The sequence below is a fragment of the Rattus norvegicus genome, chromosome 2 (genome assembly GCF_021556685.1).
Source record: "Rattus norvegicus strain SHRSP/BbbUtx chromosome 2, alternate assembly SHRSP_T2T, whole genome shotgun sequence".
NCBI classification, from domain to species: Eukaryota; Metazoa; Chordata; class Mammalia; order Rodentia; family Muridae; genus Rattus; species Rattus norvegicus.
In genome coordinates this window covers 44,591,901-44,604,346 of record NC_141535.1, presented here as the reverse complement: position 1 = coordinate 44,604,346, position 12,446 = coordinate 44,591,901, and the positions used below count along the sequence as shown (strand labels likewise).

At 44.0% G+C, this 12,446-nt stretch overlaps 1 long non-coding RNA gene across 3 annotated transcripts in view; it reads left to right on the top strand.

The window, feature by feature from the left end:
• LOC147996062 (uncharacterized) overlaps positions 1-12,446 on the top strand; it is a 151,920-nt gene that overhangs the window by 108,825 nt on the left and 30,649 nt on the right. The window lies entirely within an intron of this gene.

The following is a 12,446-nucleotide window of genomic DNA, read 5'->3' as shown; positions in this document are numbered from 1 at the left end:
CTCAAGCTAGAGACACAGAATGAGGGAACCTTAGTTGAGAAAACATCTCCAATAAGACTGGGCTATGGGCAAGTCTGTAGGGCATTTTCTTAATTGGTAATTGATGTGGAGACATTTCTATTTGTCGTATATGGTAATTGGAGAAATTAGGCCTGGCTTATGTGGTGTACCTAATAGAAACCTACCAGTGTTAGGCACTTACCAAATTACAGCTCTTTATCATGGACATGCTACGGCCAGACCTTATTTTCATGATGGCACTGTGGGTACTGGCATGCATCTTGCCTATCATAGGGCACCTATCCTCACTCTATAGAGCTTGGAGTAGATTGGGAGTTCCTAGAGATTCCCTCATTGTTAGGTCCAATCCTAACACAGCTAAAGGTTGATCCTTAGCTGTGTAGGTTAGAAATAGACTTGCTAGTTAGAGTCTCTGTCTGTCCCCTGGAAACTACATATCAGTTTTCTGTTGCTGCTGTAACAAATTATCTCAAACCTAACCGCCTCAAACAAACGTATTACTTATGTTTCTGTGAGTCAGACTGCCCCTGGAGCAGCAGGGCTGCCCTTTGCTGGAAGATCCAGATTAATCTGATTCCCTGGATTTTTCTCCTCGAAGGCTGTTCTCCCATGGCTTCCCTTCCTGTATATTTAAGAGCAGCATTGACTGTGGTCTCTCCATAGCTCTTTCTCTAGTGGCTTCCATCTCCGCAACTCCTTTGAGGATCTTCTGCCTTTCTCTTTGCTGAATAAGTAAAATAAGTAGTTAATTTGGGCTCATCTAGATGACAAACAATAACACTCCCAGCCCCAGCTCCTCACTTAACTACACCTTTAAAGTCTATTTCGCCGTGGAAAGGAATATTCATAAGTTTGGGGGATAAGAAAAATCAACACCTTTTGCTGACATTGTTCTTTTGATCGCATTTGAAGTTGACGCTCGAAAACCGTTCTTCACACTGGGACCCACTTTTGGACCAGGGGATATGTTTTACTAGCATTTCCTCCACATCCCTTGTGGTATTTGTACATCTTTGTCTGACCTACTCACACATAGCTGTGACTATATCCATTTCCGGCCTTCTGCATTTTCCTCTGAGTATGTAGCAAAACGTTTTGTATTCCACATCCAGTGCACATGATTAATGAACAAATAAAGAATTCAGAAACACTTGGTTTGTTTTTTAATGGTCTTAGCTATTACTCCTGTTTGGAAAAATGGATGAGGCTCCAGTGTGTACCAGGTAGTTTACAATGATCTAGGACTCACTGTGGATCGACTTTTTGAGTCTTGAGATGACCAATCCTCCAGAAATCCCTCACGAGTTACACTAAAGACGTAGGCACAGTTGACAGGGGTGTGACAGGCTTCAGTCTGAAGAGGTGACTTGGAATAAAAGGAGTGACCTTCCCACTTTGGGGTGCTGAAGGTGCAAAGGCATGAGGTGTTTCCCTTAAAAAAATTGATAGCCTCCTGTGGAGGAGATGCCTTCAAAATATACATCTATATTGTGAAGATACAGTAGACCTAGTGTAAGGGTGTAAACCTTCGAGGGAGCCAGCTGCTGGTATAGAAGGATCAAAAGAGAATCAGAGGAAAGGAAAGCTATAAGATGGACAGGAGGCAGCGAGTATCAGAGGCTGAGGAAGAGAACACAGCTGGCCTCATTTTTCTTCTGTCTCCTGAGCCTGCTATAATGAATAGCCCCAAACAGGCCTACCTCCCAGGTCTGAGGGGCAGAAGTCTGAAGTCAAGGTATGAGTACTGTTCTTCAGGTGCTACATCCTCTACAGCCTGTAAGAGTGAGAGCAGAGGTAGAGAAGTTCAATCACAAGTGGGAAGATTTCTACTGGACAGGGAGAAGTTAGATCTGGAGTTTCAAAGTGTGCAGGGGTGGGTGAGAGGTGAGACTGAGACTTCAGACTGGGAGGTGGTGATGGGCTGCATTTGAAGGCAAGAGATGGATTCTGGGGTGAGCCTGTGAAGGTGGCTGGGCAGATGGTTTAGAGGAAGCAGTCTCATTAGACCCTGGAGGCAACCCAAGAGGAGATATTTTCTGCATATGTTGGGGGAGAGTCTGAGTAACTACAGAGATAAGGGCAGATTAAGTTAAGGGATGGGGAAATGAAATCAATGATCTATGTGCCTGAAGTAAGCCAAGAAGCTGGACAATGCTTCCCGGTAGAGTTCCTTGTTATACGGAGTTAGTAGATTTCATGGTTTAAGAGACTTCCTGGGAATGAGAAGACTTCAGACCTCGGATCCCAGATAATCAGTGTCTCTGTAAGCACTCACCCTTACTGTGATACCAGTGTATTTATTTTTCACCGAGGAACAGAATCCCCTCCACAATTTGTGTTGTAATGAATTTTTGCTTTATTGTCATTGGATCCTGTGCAGGGTACACTAGATGAACCGACAATTGCTGTCCAAAATAAGCAAGTCTTTGAATTGGGGTGAGGAGTCTTCCAAGATACATTACCCAATCACCTTTGTCTGTTGTTTGGACTCCACACTCTCTCCCATGTCCTTTCTGGTGTGTTTCCAGAGGCGAGTGTGATTTGACAGGACTTTAGCATGGTGCAAAAGGTGACAGGTGTGCTGTTGATCTCGGGTTCTGGAGCCCGGGAAGGTTTTTGTATACTGACCACCTCTCCAGCTCTGCCAGAGGCAGCTAGCGCTGGGGTACATACCGAGAACACAGGGTTTGGGAGCCTCTATCTTAGGTTCTGATGCTTCTCAAGCAGTGGCGATGGCTATCCCCAAAGCCTCCCTTCGCGTTTGATTAGTCACTGGCACAGACAGGCAGGAAAACATTGTCTTTTACCAAAGAGGCCGTGACGCAGCATGTCACCCACTTCGGTTCTGGAGCACAGGACAAGCCACAATCTCTTTGAATTTAACAGGTCACCATCAAATAAATTGTACTTAGCAGCATCTTCTTAATTTGTAGAGCCTCAAGATGGACACCTGCAACGGTTGGTGGGCTGTGCTTGTGAGCATCAAACCTTTAGAAGATGAGATCTTGTTGCCCTGTGGCTTTTACGGTAGCGATGGAGCCATTTACCCAGAGTTGATTTGAAGGGAGTTTTCAACATGAACGGTGCTGGCGCCATACAAATTTCATAGCTGGAAGGTCTTGGGGGTGGGACACACAGAAGACTTTAAAGCCTTATCCCTGAGTGCTCATTGCCCAGATCTTCTGCCTGGATGTGTTTCACACTGACGAGAGAGCCAAGAAGTAACAAAGAAGGGAGCTCTAGGGACACAGTACAGGGCAGTGCCCAAAGCCTAGGACAAAGGCATCTGTGTTGCCTGGTTTGCAGCTCCAGGCTTTCTGCCGAGCAGCATGTCATAGCAGCACTCTGCAGCTTTTGCTCTGGTCACAAAGTCACAAGGTTGACTTTGATTTTTAACCCCCTTTCTGCCAAATGGCATATTTTTTGGTTTTCAAGATTTTTTTTCCCTATAAAGTCAAGAAAAAAAATGTTATTGGAGGGCATCCCACTTAACCAAATTGTAGAAGCATTTGCTTTCTGTTGCCTTCCCTGTGAGGCATGTCCCATCAAATAGGTGTTGTGGAATAATTTTAAAGACTATAAATCTAATGGAGTAGAGAAATAGACCCATCTACTTGTCCATGCCCATAAATGTTCTAGAGAATGAGGAAGACAAGAGCCAGGACTTCCTGGCCCCGTGATCCTCTCACTTCATTCTTTGGGGAAATGGGTAGATATTCCAGCTCCAGGGTCTTTAAGCACCAGAGCGAGCAGCCTTCAAGTTTCAAGTTCATGTTGTCATTAGGCTATGCTACACACTGCTCTGAGAGGGCAAATTTAGAGAGAAGAAAGGGAATCTGTGGTAGGGAGAGAAGGGGGGATTGAAGGAAGGAAATGGAGAGAAACACACGGCAACAGAAGTCAAGTCTTACCACCTGTCCGTGCTTGGTTTTCTGGTTTAAAGATGGGATTGATTAGTGTGACCTCCCTTGGTCTGTCGGGACTGGGGCCTGTGGTAAAGGAAGGAAACTTCAGAAGGGGATTGAATTAAGAGTTTCCTTGTTGCTTCGGCTGAGTGCTTTTCCTTCATGGGCCGACCCAGGCACTGTATAAACAAAGGGAAACAGGATTTGGGTTGCAGCCCTCTTGGCACACATGATAGTCACTTAAGTTAGATTGACTTCAGAGGAGGAATAAATAGGAAAAAGAAACACACTAGTGATTGTACAAATATAAGCAGATCTGGAGCATAAGCAAACTGGTCAAAAACAAAATGTTCTTGTGGTTAAGAGGAGCAAAATTATTGTGCAAAACCCTGAAATAGAAAGTAGATTCTTTACTTAGTGTGAGTCCCAGAGGAGGGACCATATAGTATCTCTTGGTAGGGTTTTTTTGTGGTTCATTGTCAAGGTTGGTTTAAGGGTTGTGGCTGGGTGAGAAGCAGACTGAGTAGCATTCTAGGTGGAATGAAGGTAGAAGGAGCTGACAGAAGGGTGTCCACAAACACACCTTAGTCACTCTCATTGTGTTGGTGATGATGATGTAGAGCCCAGCCTTGGAATGTCCAATTGTAGCCACCTTTTTTGAAGGAGGAACTTCGAGCTCAGAGTGGTGAAATGCTACGTTGCCAGCATGTGGCAGATCCTGGCCTGGGTTTCTAACTTCCAAGTTCATGTTCTATCTTAGGGATTATTCTGCCTTGAGAAGCTTAGAAACAAGAACAGGAAGGAAGAGGAAGAGGAAGGAAGGGAGGGAGGGGAAAGGAAAGCATTAGAAATGGTAGGGAGAAATGAGAGAGTAGGAGTCTGGGTGTGTCTTCAGATATGTGGCTTATGTTCTGCTGGTGGTCTGTAAAACTTTGTGTTTCTTTTAGTTTTTTAAAGAACAAAGACTCTGAAGTGCCAGCATATTAAAATCTAGTAAAACACGAGAGGCCATGTTGGATCTGGCAGAAGGGGTGGGGGCAACAGCCACAAGGCAGAGGATATTGTTAGAGCGTCTATCAGGCTGGCTCCCCTATTTCCATCCCTGCACATCAACATCACCTTGAATGCCATTTTCCCCATTCTAGCCTTTTGCTGCTCTGTCTCACCCTCTGGACAGCCAGGATCCTTTATTCTCCCTTTCAGGACTGGCCATGGTGAGTTTGATTTCCCTCTTCTTTTGTATGTGCCTCACGTTATTTAGTGGCCCCTTCAGGGAAAGAAGCGTTTTGCTCTCTTTGAGGGTGTCTGTGGCACATCGCCAGGAGAAGCACTAAATGACGGTTTTGGAATTGGAAGAAGAAACTCAGAGTAGCCTGAAGCCAACACAGTAACGGAGTCAGTAGTTGGAACCTGAGAAAGGTCATGCATTGGCTTCGGTTAAGACTTTAAACACTTGAGGCTACTTTAGGCTTTAAGCCTTTCTTTCTTTTCTTTCTTTTTTTACCTTGGAGCTCTTTGGAATTGGGGAGATAATATTATTCATTCCCAAGATAGAATATGACTTTGGGGTGAGTAGAAGGTGTAGGTGCAGCTTAGCCTGCACAAGGCTTTGGGTTTGATCCAAAGCACTGAAAAAAAAATTAAGCTGTTCATTATTTTACCTATTTTTCCCTCTCCTTTCTTCCATGTCTCCTGCTCCCTCCACCCCACCCCCCACCCTGTTCTTCCCCTCTCCTCCTCTGTGGCAGTCTCACATATACTAAGATGGACTTTTTCATTAAATGTTTCATTGTATTTTACACAAATACACCCTCACACCTGACCACAGAGTAACAAACAGTATTTGGGATGTAGCTCAGTGGTAGAATGCCTACTTAGCGTGTGCAAGGCCTGGGGGCCATCCCCAGAGCCACACATGTCTAGTGAAATCTCTTCATAAATGCATCTGGAATTTTTTGTTGTTGTTGTTGTTCTCTGTGTTTTTTTTTTTTTTTTTTTTTTTTTTTTTTTTTTTTTTTTTTTTTTTAGTTAAAACACAAACACCACCACTTCCCAACCCGGCCCAACCCAACCCAAACCAAATGAAATATAACTTCTTATGTCTCTATAATATATACTCTGAAGTAGACAGTGTTATTTCCACTTCCAGGTTTAGAAGCAAACACAGAAAAAGCTAGTTCGACGTTAAGGTCAGATCCAGGGTCTGGATTCTGGTTAGTAAGACTCTGGGGCCACTCCTAACATTTACCTCCGTGCAGGTCGCCCACTACCTGTAAACCACCATTTCCGAGGAAGTGCAGGTTCTCTGTGAGGTCAGAGGACAAATATAGAACCAGAAGGGCTCTGGGCCTGGGCCGAGGAATAGATGGATAGGGATAGGGCAACAGGTGATGCTTTTCCTCTGAAACTAAATTTTAGCAAAGAGGAAAATATCTTTTTTTTTTTACAAAACCATGAACTCAGTTTACCATTCACAGCAGTAGCTACAGGAGTCTAGTAAGAGGAGGACTTGTAGCCTCAGGAAGCTCTTAGAGAACAAAGTTAAGGCATCAGAAATGTGAAGTGTCTAATGGGTAATGACCCCTTGTTACCCTTGCCCACATCCTGCTGAAGAAGAGGTAGGTGGTCAGGGGACCACTCTTCGAATTCCAAACATGTATCTTTGAATTTAATAAGGCTGTGCTCCAAAGCCAGTGGGGAGACACGGGTATTACAAAACTCCCCAGAAAGCCCAACACAAAACGCACAAGGATTCTATTGTTTAGGAAAGGCAACGGCTTCAAACTACCTTGCCTGTATCTCCCCGTCCTTTGGCCCCAGGGCTTTGAGGGGGAAGTGAGGAATGTCGTGTGTTGATTGTTCCAAAACCAGTTCCTGTATGCAGAGATTGATGAGTTTTTTTCTTTTAAAGCTCTAGACTTTGGCTTTCTTTTGATTTATTTATTTATTCTTGTTTCTGTGCTGTGCCACGTGTACCACTTATCCATCTGGTCAAAGCTAAAATGTCAAAATATTTGCATTGTGGATTTGAGAATAAAACCGAAGAGGGGAACAGAAAGAGATGTGGTTGATCATCAGAGACAAAAGAGTGTAGGAGGAAGGGAGGGAAAAAACGTGAGTCCCAGGCCTCCTAGGATGACTGGGGTAGGCTTCAGATCCTCTGCTGTCCCCTTGATTGCAGCTGCCAGACAGATGACTGTAATCCAGACACAGGCCTGTGTAGAGCATAACCCCCTCCCTCACCAGGCACACACAGCTTTTCCCCCACTCCTCTTTGCCACATGTGTTCTTTCATTTTCTTGGCTGAGCATTTGGGATTTTCCTATTGTCATGGTTCTTTTAGACTGGCTTTGCTCCCCTGGATTGTTAGGGTTCTCTGCCCTAAAAGACCATTTAATTCCATCAGTGCTGCAGATTTTCTGAAATAAGACTCTTAGACTAGAGATGTGGGAGACACTTGGGTTGGGGAATGGTGGGTGGTCAGCCTCCCTACGGAAGGTAAGATCTCAAGGCACAGACATAGAGAGAGGCTTGAGACTGCAGCAGATGAGAGCTCCCAAGGTCACACTAGCCCAGCGCTCTATCAGACATGCTTGTCCCTAAATGCCCGATGCAGCTACCCAGACCACCACACCCTTCGGACAGGAAGACCCATCTCATCTCTCACACGGAAGAGGACTACATTTAAGTGTCATGTGTGGGTCTACTGATGTCCTTGCCATTGCCTTTATCACAGGGGACTGGGTGGAATTCTGAGTCTGTTTTTCCTCACCTTCAGACAACAGCCACAAAATCCATTCCCAAGGCTACTAACTCCATTTCCATTTAGGGCCAAAGGTACCCTTGAGTTACTTGGGAGATGTTTAGTCTCTGGAAGTGCTGGTGGCTAGATTCTCTCTCTCTCTCTCTCTCTCTCTCTCTCTCTCTCTCTCTCTCTCTCTCTCTCTGTCTTTGTCTCTCTCTCTCTCTCTCTGTCTCTCAACTTGGAGAAAGATGGTTACTTTGTTATTTTCTGTTTTTCCTGGTTCATTTATGTCCCTTCAGGAATAAATTTGGAGATGACAGGAGACACACAGCCTTCAGATCTGGGCAAAGACAACTGGAGGTACACATCCCGTACGTCTAAATATTTCAAGCCCATAGCCAAATGAAGTCTAGAGTCTGGCAGGCTGCCTCCTGAGGACCCTGAATTCTGGCTCCCTGGAAGCTGAAGGACTGTGCTCCACTGGGGACTTTTGTGAGCTAAATGTGTGTGTGACGTGTGAGATGGAAGCTAGCTTCATGCCTTGGTTGTCTGATGGGTCATGGGAGCCATCTGGACTCAGGGCAGGAATCATGGGACCAAGACGAGCTCCCACTAATCCCTATCTCCTGCAAACTCTGGATCTGTAAGTGGTTCTGAGGACCTTCCAAACTGGCCTGTGACAGTGCAGAAAGGAGGGGGCACTTGGAAAACCACTCTTGCTGAGACATACAGAATGGGTCTTTTACTTTTCCTCAGTTTCAAGCAAAAGGCCAGGGCAGAGGCTGTGACCTTTCTTCCCTTCCTGCCACCTAATACGCCCACGGTGAGAGCTGAGTTTTTCCATCCGAGGCCCCTTCGCCTGCCCCCTTCTACTTCCTTTTCCTTTTCCTTTTCGTTTTGCTATTTAATCAAGCAGTTACCAAACTTTCCAGCGATGTCCTTTTGAAACCTCACAAAACGCAACAATAACAACAACAACAACAGTAACGACAGCAACAACACTCCTTGTTTTGGTGTTTGTAGTTCAAGCAGTTGAGCAGGAGTTGTCTAAAATCAAGGTTCTGACTGGGATCCTGGGTCTGGCTCTTACAGGGTTCTGCTCCTTCCCACTCCTCTATAAGCCTGGCTCAGTCCAAGCAGGTTATCTGTGTGTGACCCAGTGCAATGACAGGCTTTTAAGTGAAAGAGAGAGCTGGAGAACAAGACAGAGAGAGGAGCCATGAGGACAGAGCCCAGCTTGATTGACAATTGTCTTGTAGCTTGGGGAGGGCTGGAAGCCATGAAGGCAGTTTCCGAAAGCAAGAAAAACAATGTAAGGAGTTCTCATCGAGCTGCAGAAAGTTCCCAGCCCTGCAACACCACTGTCCTCTCTCTTCTCTCTTTGTTTCAGACAAGACATGGGGTCTCTAGGTAGATTGAACAGGGGAACGTATTAGCTAGGTGCAGAGACAAACGTACCCCTCTATGATTTCCAGCAAAGTATTTAAGAAGTCAGAAGATTCATCGTAAACCTAGTGACAAAGACTGCCTTTTTAAAGAATGAAAAATGACATTTTAAAAGAACAAGGATAATGTTGAGCTGTTTTGGGGATTTCTGTCTAAAATTAAGTGTTTCATATAGTGCCAACCTAATTCATGTAGTTTTCTGAAAGTTAGTTTCCCTTTTATTTGAAAGTACTTTCTGTTTTACTAGAATTAAAGCTCAACCGTGAAGGGTTAATTTTTTTTCTGAGTTTTTAATTGAGTCAGCCCAATTGCTTTTTCTAGAAACATTGTACAAAAGAGTGGTTCTTGATATATTTTTTATTTTCTAAAAATAGAGCTGAAGTAAATTACTATGGTTGATTAGTTCTAAAGAGTAGAGGGCACCAATATTAAAAGAATCAGTGGAAATGCTTCAGATTTCCCTTTGGTAGATGAATTATGGGAGTTATCCACACCCTACAGTCCTGTTAGACCCACACCAACTGGCTGAATTGTACTCCTTGCACAGGTCTGTTTTTTCAGCACGTTTTAAAGCACATGTTTCCTTTCTAAATCTGCAAGCCTTAATATTACTGGATATGGAAATAAAACTCTTAAATGTCAAAAATTTCTCACATTGTATTTTCAAAGAGAACAGACTCCAGCAATGTGTATGGTTGATACTTTAAAAGTTCCCAAGCGAATGTTTGCTTCTAACTGAAATTCTGTTCCATATGTCCAGCGGAATCACTGGAAACATGTGTCTCTCAGCCAAGGACAGGGACGGGTCCTTGTGGGGACTGAAGGGCCCTTAATGAGCAAGGTTCAGAGTGAATGCAGGTGCTTGACATGGATGTAGCCATGCCTCAGACCCAGAAGGAAACTGTACAACTTCCTTCTACCCCTGAGGCGATACTCTAAGGGGAACGTCAAAGCCATTCTTGATGTTTGAGTGTGTGTGATGTTGACAGTGTGTACAGAAAGTCTCTGCCATTGCTTTCTTCTCCTGGATGCTTTATGGCCTGAAGATTATTCCTACAGACACTTCTACAGAGATAAGCTAAATCTGTCTCCTTGTTTATCTGTCTGTAGTAACCCTGCCTCCTTGTTCATCTATGTGCTGGACCTTGCCTCTCTGTTCAGTGAACTTCTGCATGCTAGGCTTCTCCAGCAGAGCTCAGTCTACTTTACCAAGGCTTTTGCTTTTGTGTGTTCCTCCGTGCTATTCCTTTCTTCATTCCCACACTGTCTCAGTCAAGTCCATTTGTAGAGCCACAATGGACATAACAAGCCCTCATCTCAAGGTCTGGCATCTGGATTCACTGAATAATTCGCCTACTATAAATTCTTTGATGCTGGGTTCTCATGGAGATGTGGAAGGCCTATCATTTAATTACTGTGAGCTTACCAAAGACAGGATGGCCATCTCACACTGTCCACACATATCTTAATGTTTTGTGCAAGCATATAAGTGACATGCTTCTCTAGGTAACATTAACTCTTGAAGTGCTGCCCCTGTCCCAACCTGTCTTTCCCTTCACCTCCCTTTGTGTCTGTCTCTTGTCAGTGAGGATGTTTCTTTCCTAACCTTGTGGCATCTGCTCCTTCTAATCATTTTAGGTTCGAACAGAAAGAAAATTGGGTATCGTTTTTCATTTCACCTGGGCTGACTTTGTCTAGGAACTTCACTTTCACACCCTGCTGCCACTCCTCCCTCCCCAGTCTATGGATCCTAAACAACCTGTTTTAGGGATGTTTAATGTTAGTTGCTACATCTACATTGTGATATATCCTCCAAAGGTACATCTTGGCTCTTTCTAGAAGCTTTCTAATGATCCAGGAGTTTTAACTCAGGCACTCTATGGGTTGCTTACGTTTCCTGCATCTGTACATTCTGCCAACTGTTATTTGGAACAAGGTGCCCAGTCTTCTAGAAAAACTACACTTTAGTGTTTCAGGAATGCTAGGAACACTTGGATTAGATCATCTTTGGGAGATACAGAGGTGGCTTTGGAATATGAAGTGTATAGGCAATAGAGAGACTCCATCCCAGCTCCGGCTCAAACATTCACCAGCAAAACTATACATTGCTTGGCTGATTTTTCTCAGAGCTGTTTCCTATAACATCATTCTTAATTGTTTTCACTTTTAATTTAGTTTCTATGTATTTATGTCTTGTAGTCTCCTTCAGAGTACTTGACATGAATAGGCATATTTCCTGCACCTCATTGGCATCCTTAGTCTTAGTACAGAGTCTATTAATCACAATAATTAGAGCTATGGGCAAGACAAAGAAACACTGCTTCCTACCTCTACCCCAGCTCCTTTATACTGTGACTGTGAACATGTTATAATATCATACATACGTGGATTCTAGATTTCCTTTCTGACAAATTCAAGCTCTCTGCTTCTCTGCTGTGGTCTCAAGAGTTCCCACTGTTCACTGTATAACTGACTTTTTGAGTTGTACCAGAGGACTATGGCCTATTCTATCTTGCAGTATCACATATATTCCATCCATTGTCATTTTAGACCTTAAAATACTTCAGTATATAGCCCAAAGCTTCTCCTTCCAAGCTCCTGGGGTATATGTGTATGTGTGTTGTGTGGTATGGTATTTACCTGGTGGTGTGTGTGTGTGTGTGTGTGTGTGTGTGTGTGTGTATAGGTGGTATGTTTGAGTGTGTATGTGTTGTAAGTTGTGATGGAGGTGGTGTATATGTGTGCATGAGAGTATGTGTTGTGTTGTATGATTTTGGGTGGTATATATATCTGTGTCTGTGTTTATGAGTGCATGTGTGTTGTGGTGAAGCTGATGTGTACATGTGTATGAGTGTGTATGTTTGTGTGTTTTGTGTTGGAGGTGGTGTGTATATGTGTATGTGTGTGTTGTGTGGTGTGGTAATTGTAGTGATGGTGGTGGTGGTGTTGATGGTGGTAGTGGCAATGTGTTTGAGATACCTCATCTAGGAAGAACTGAGCCTTGGTGTTCTGTCCACATGGAGGTGTAATATGTTTGCATACTTTTACTTCTACACATAGTTGTTCCAGAAATATTTCAAAGCATCCTGTAGGCCTTGTCCTTGCTCTCTGTGCCTATAAAAACCAGCAAATGTACTTTCCCCTGGCTGTTAGCTTCAATTATTTAAGCCAATAGCATTTCTTCTGTGTAAGTTTCTCCTTTGTAAGAAGAGCTAACATGGGTTAGGATGGTTAATCTTTACTGCTAACTTGATGGGTTTGGAACCACCTGCAGACACACTTCTGAGTGTCTGTGTGAAGCTGGACCCAGAGAGGGAACAGTCACTCTG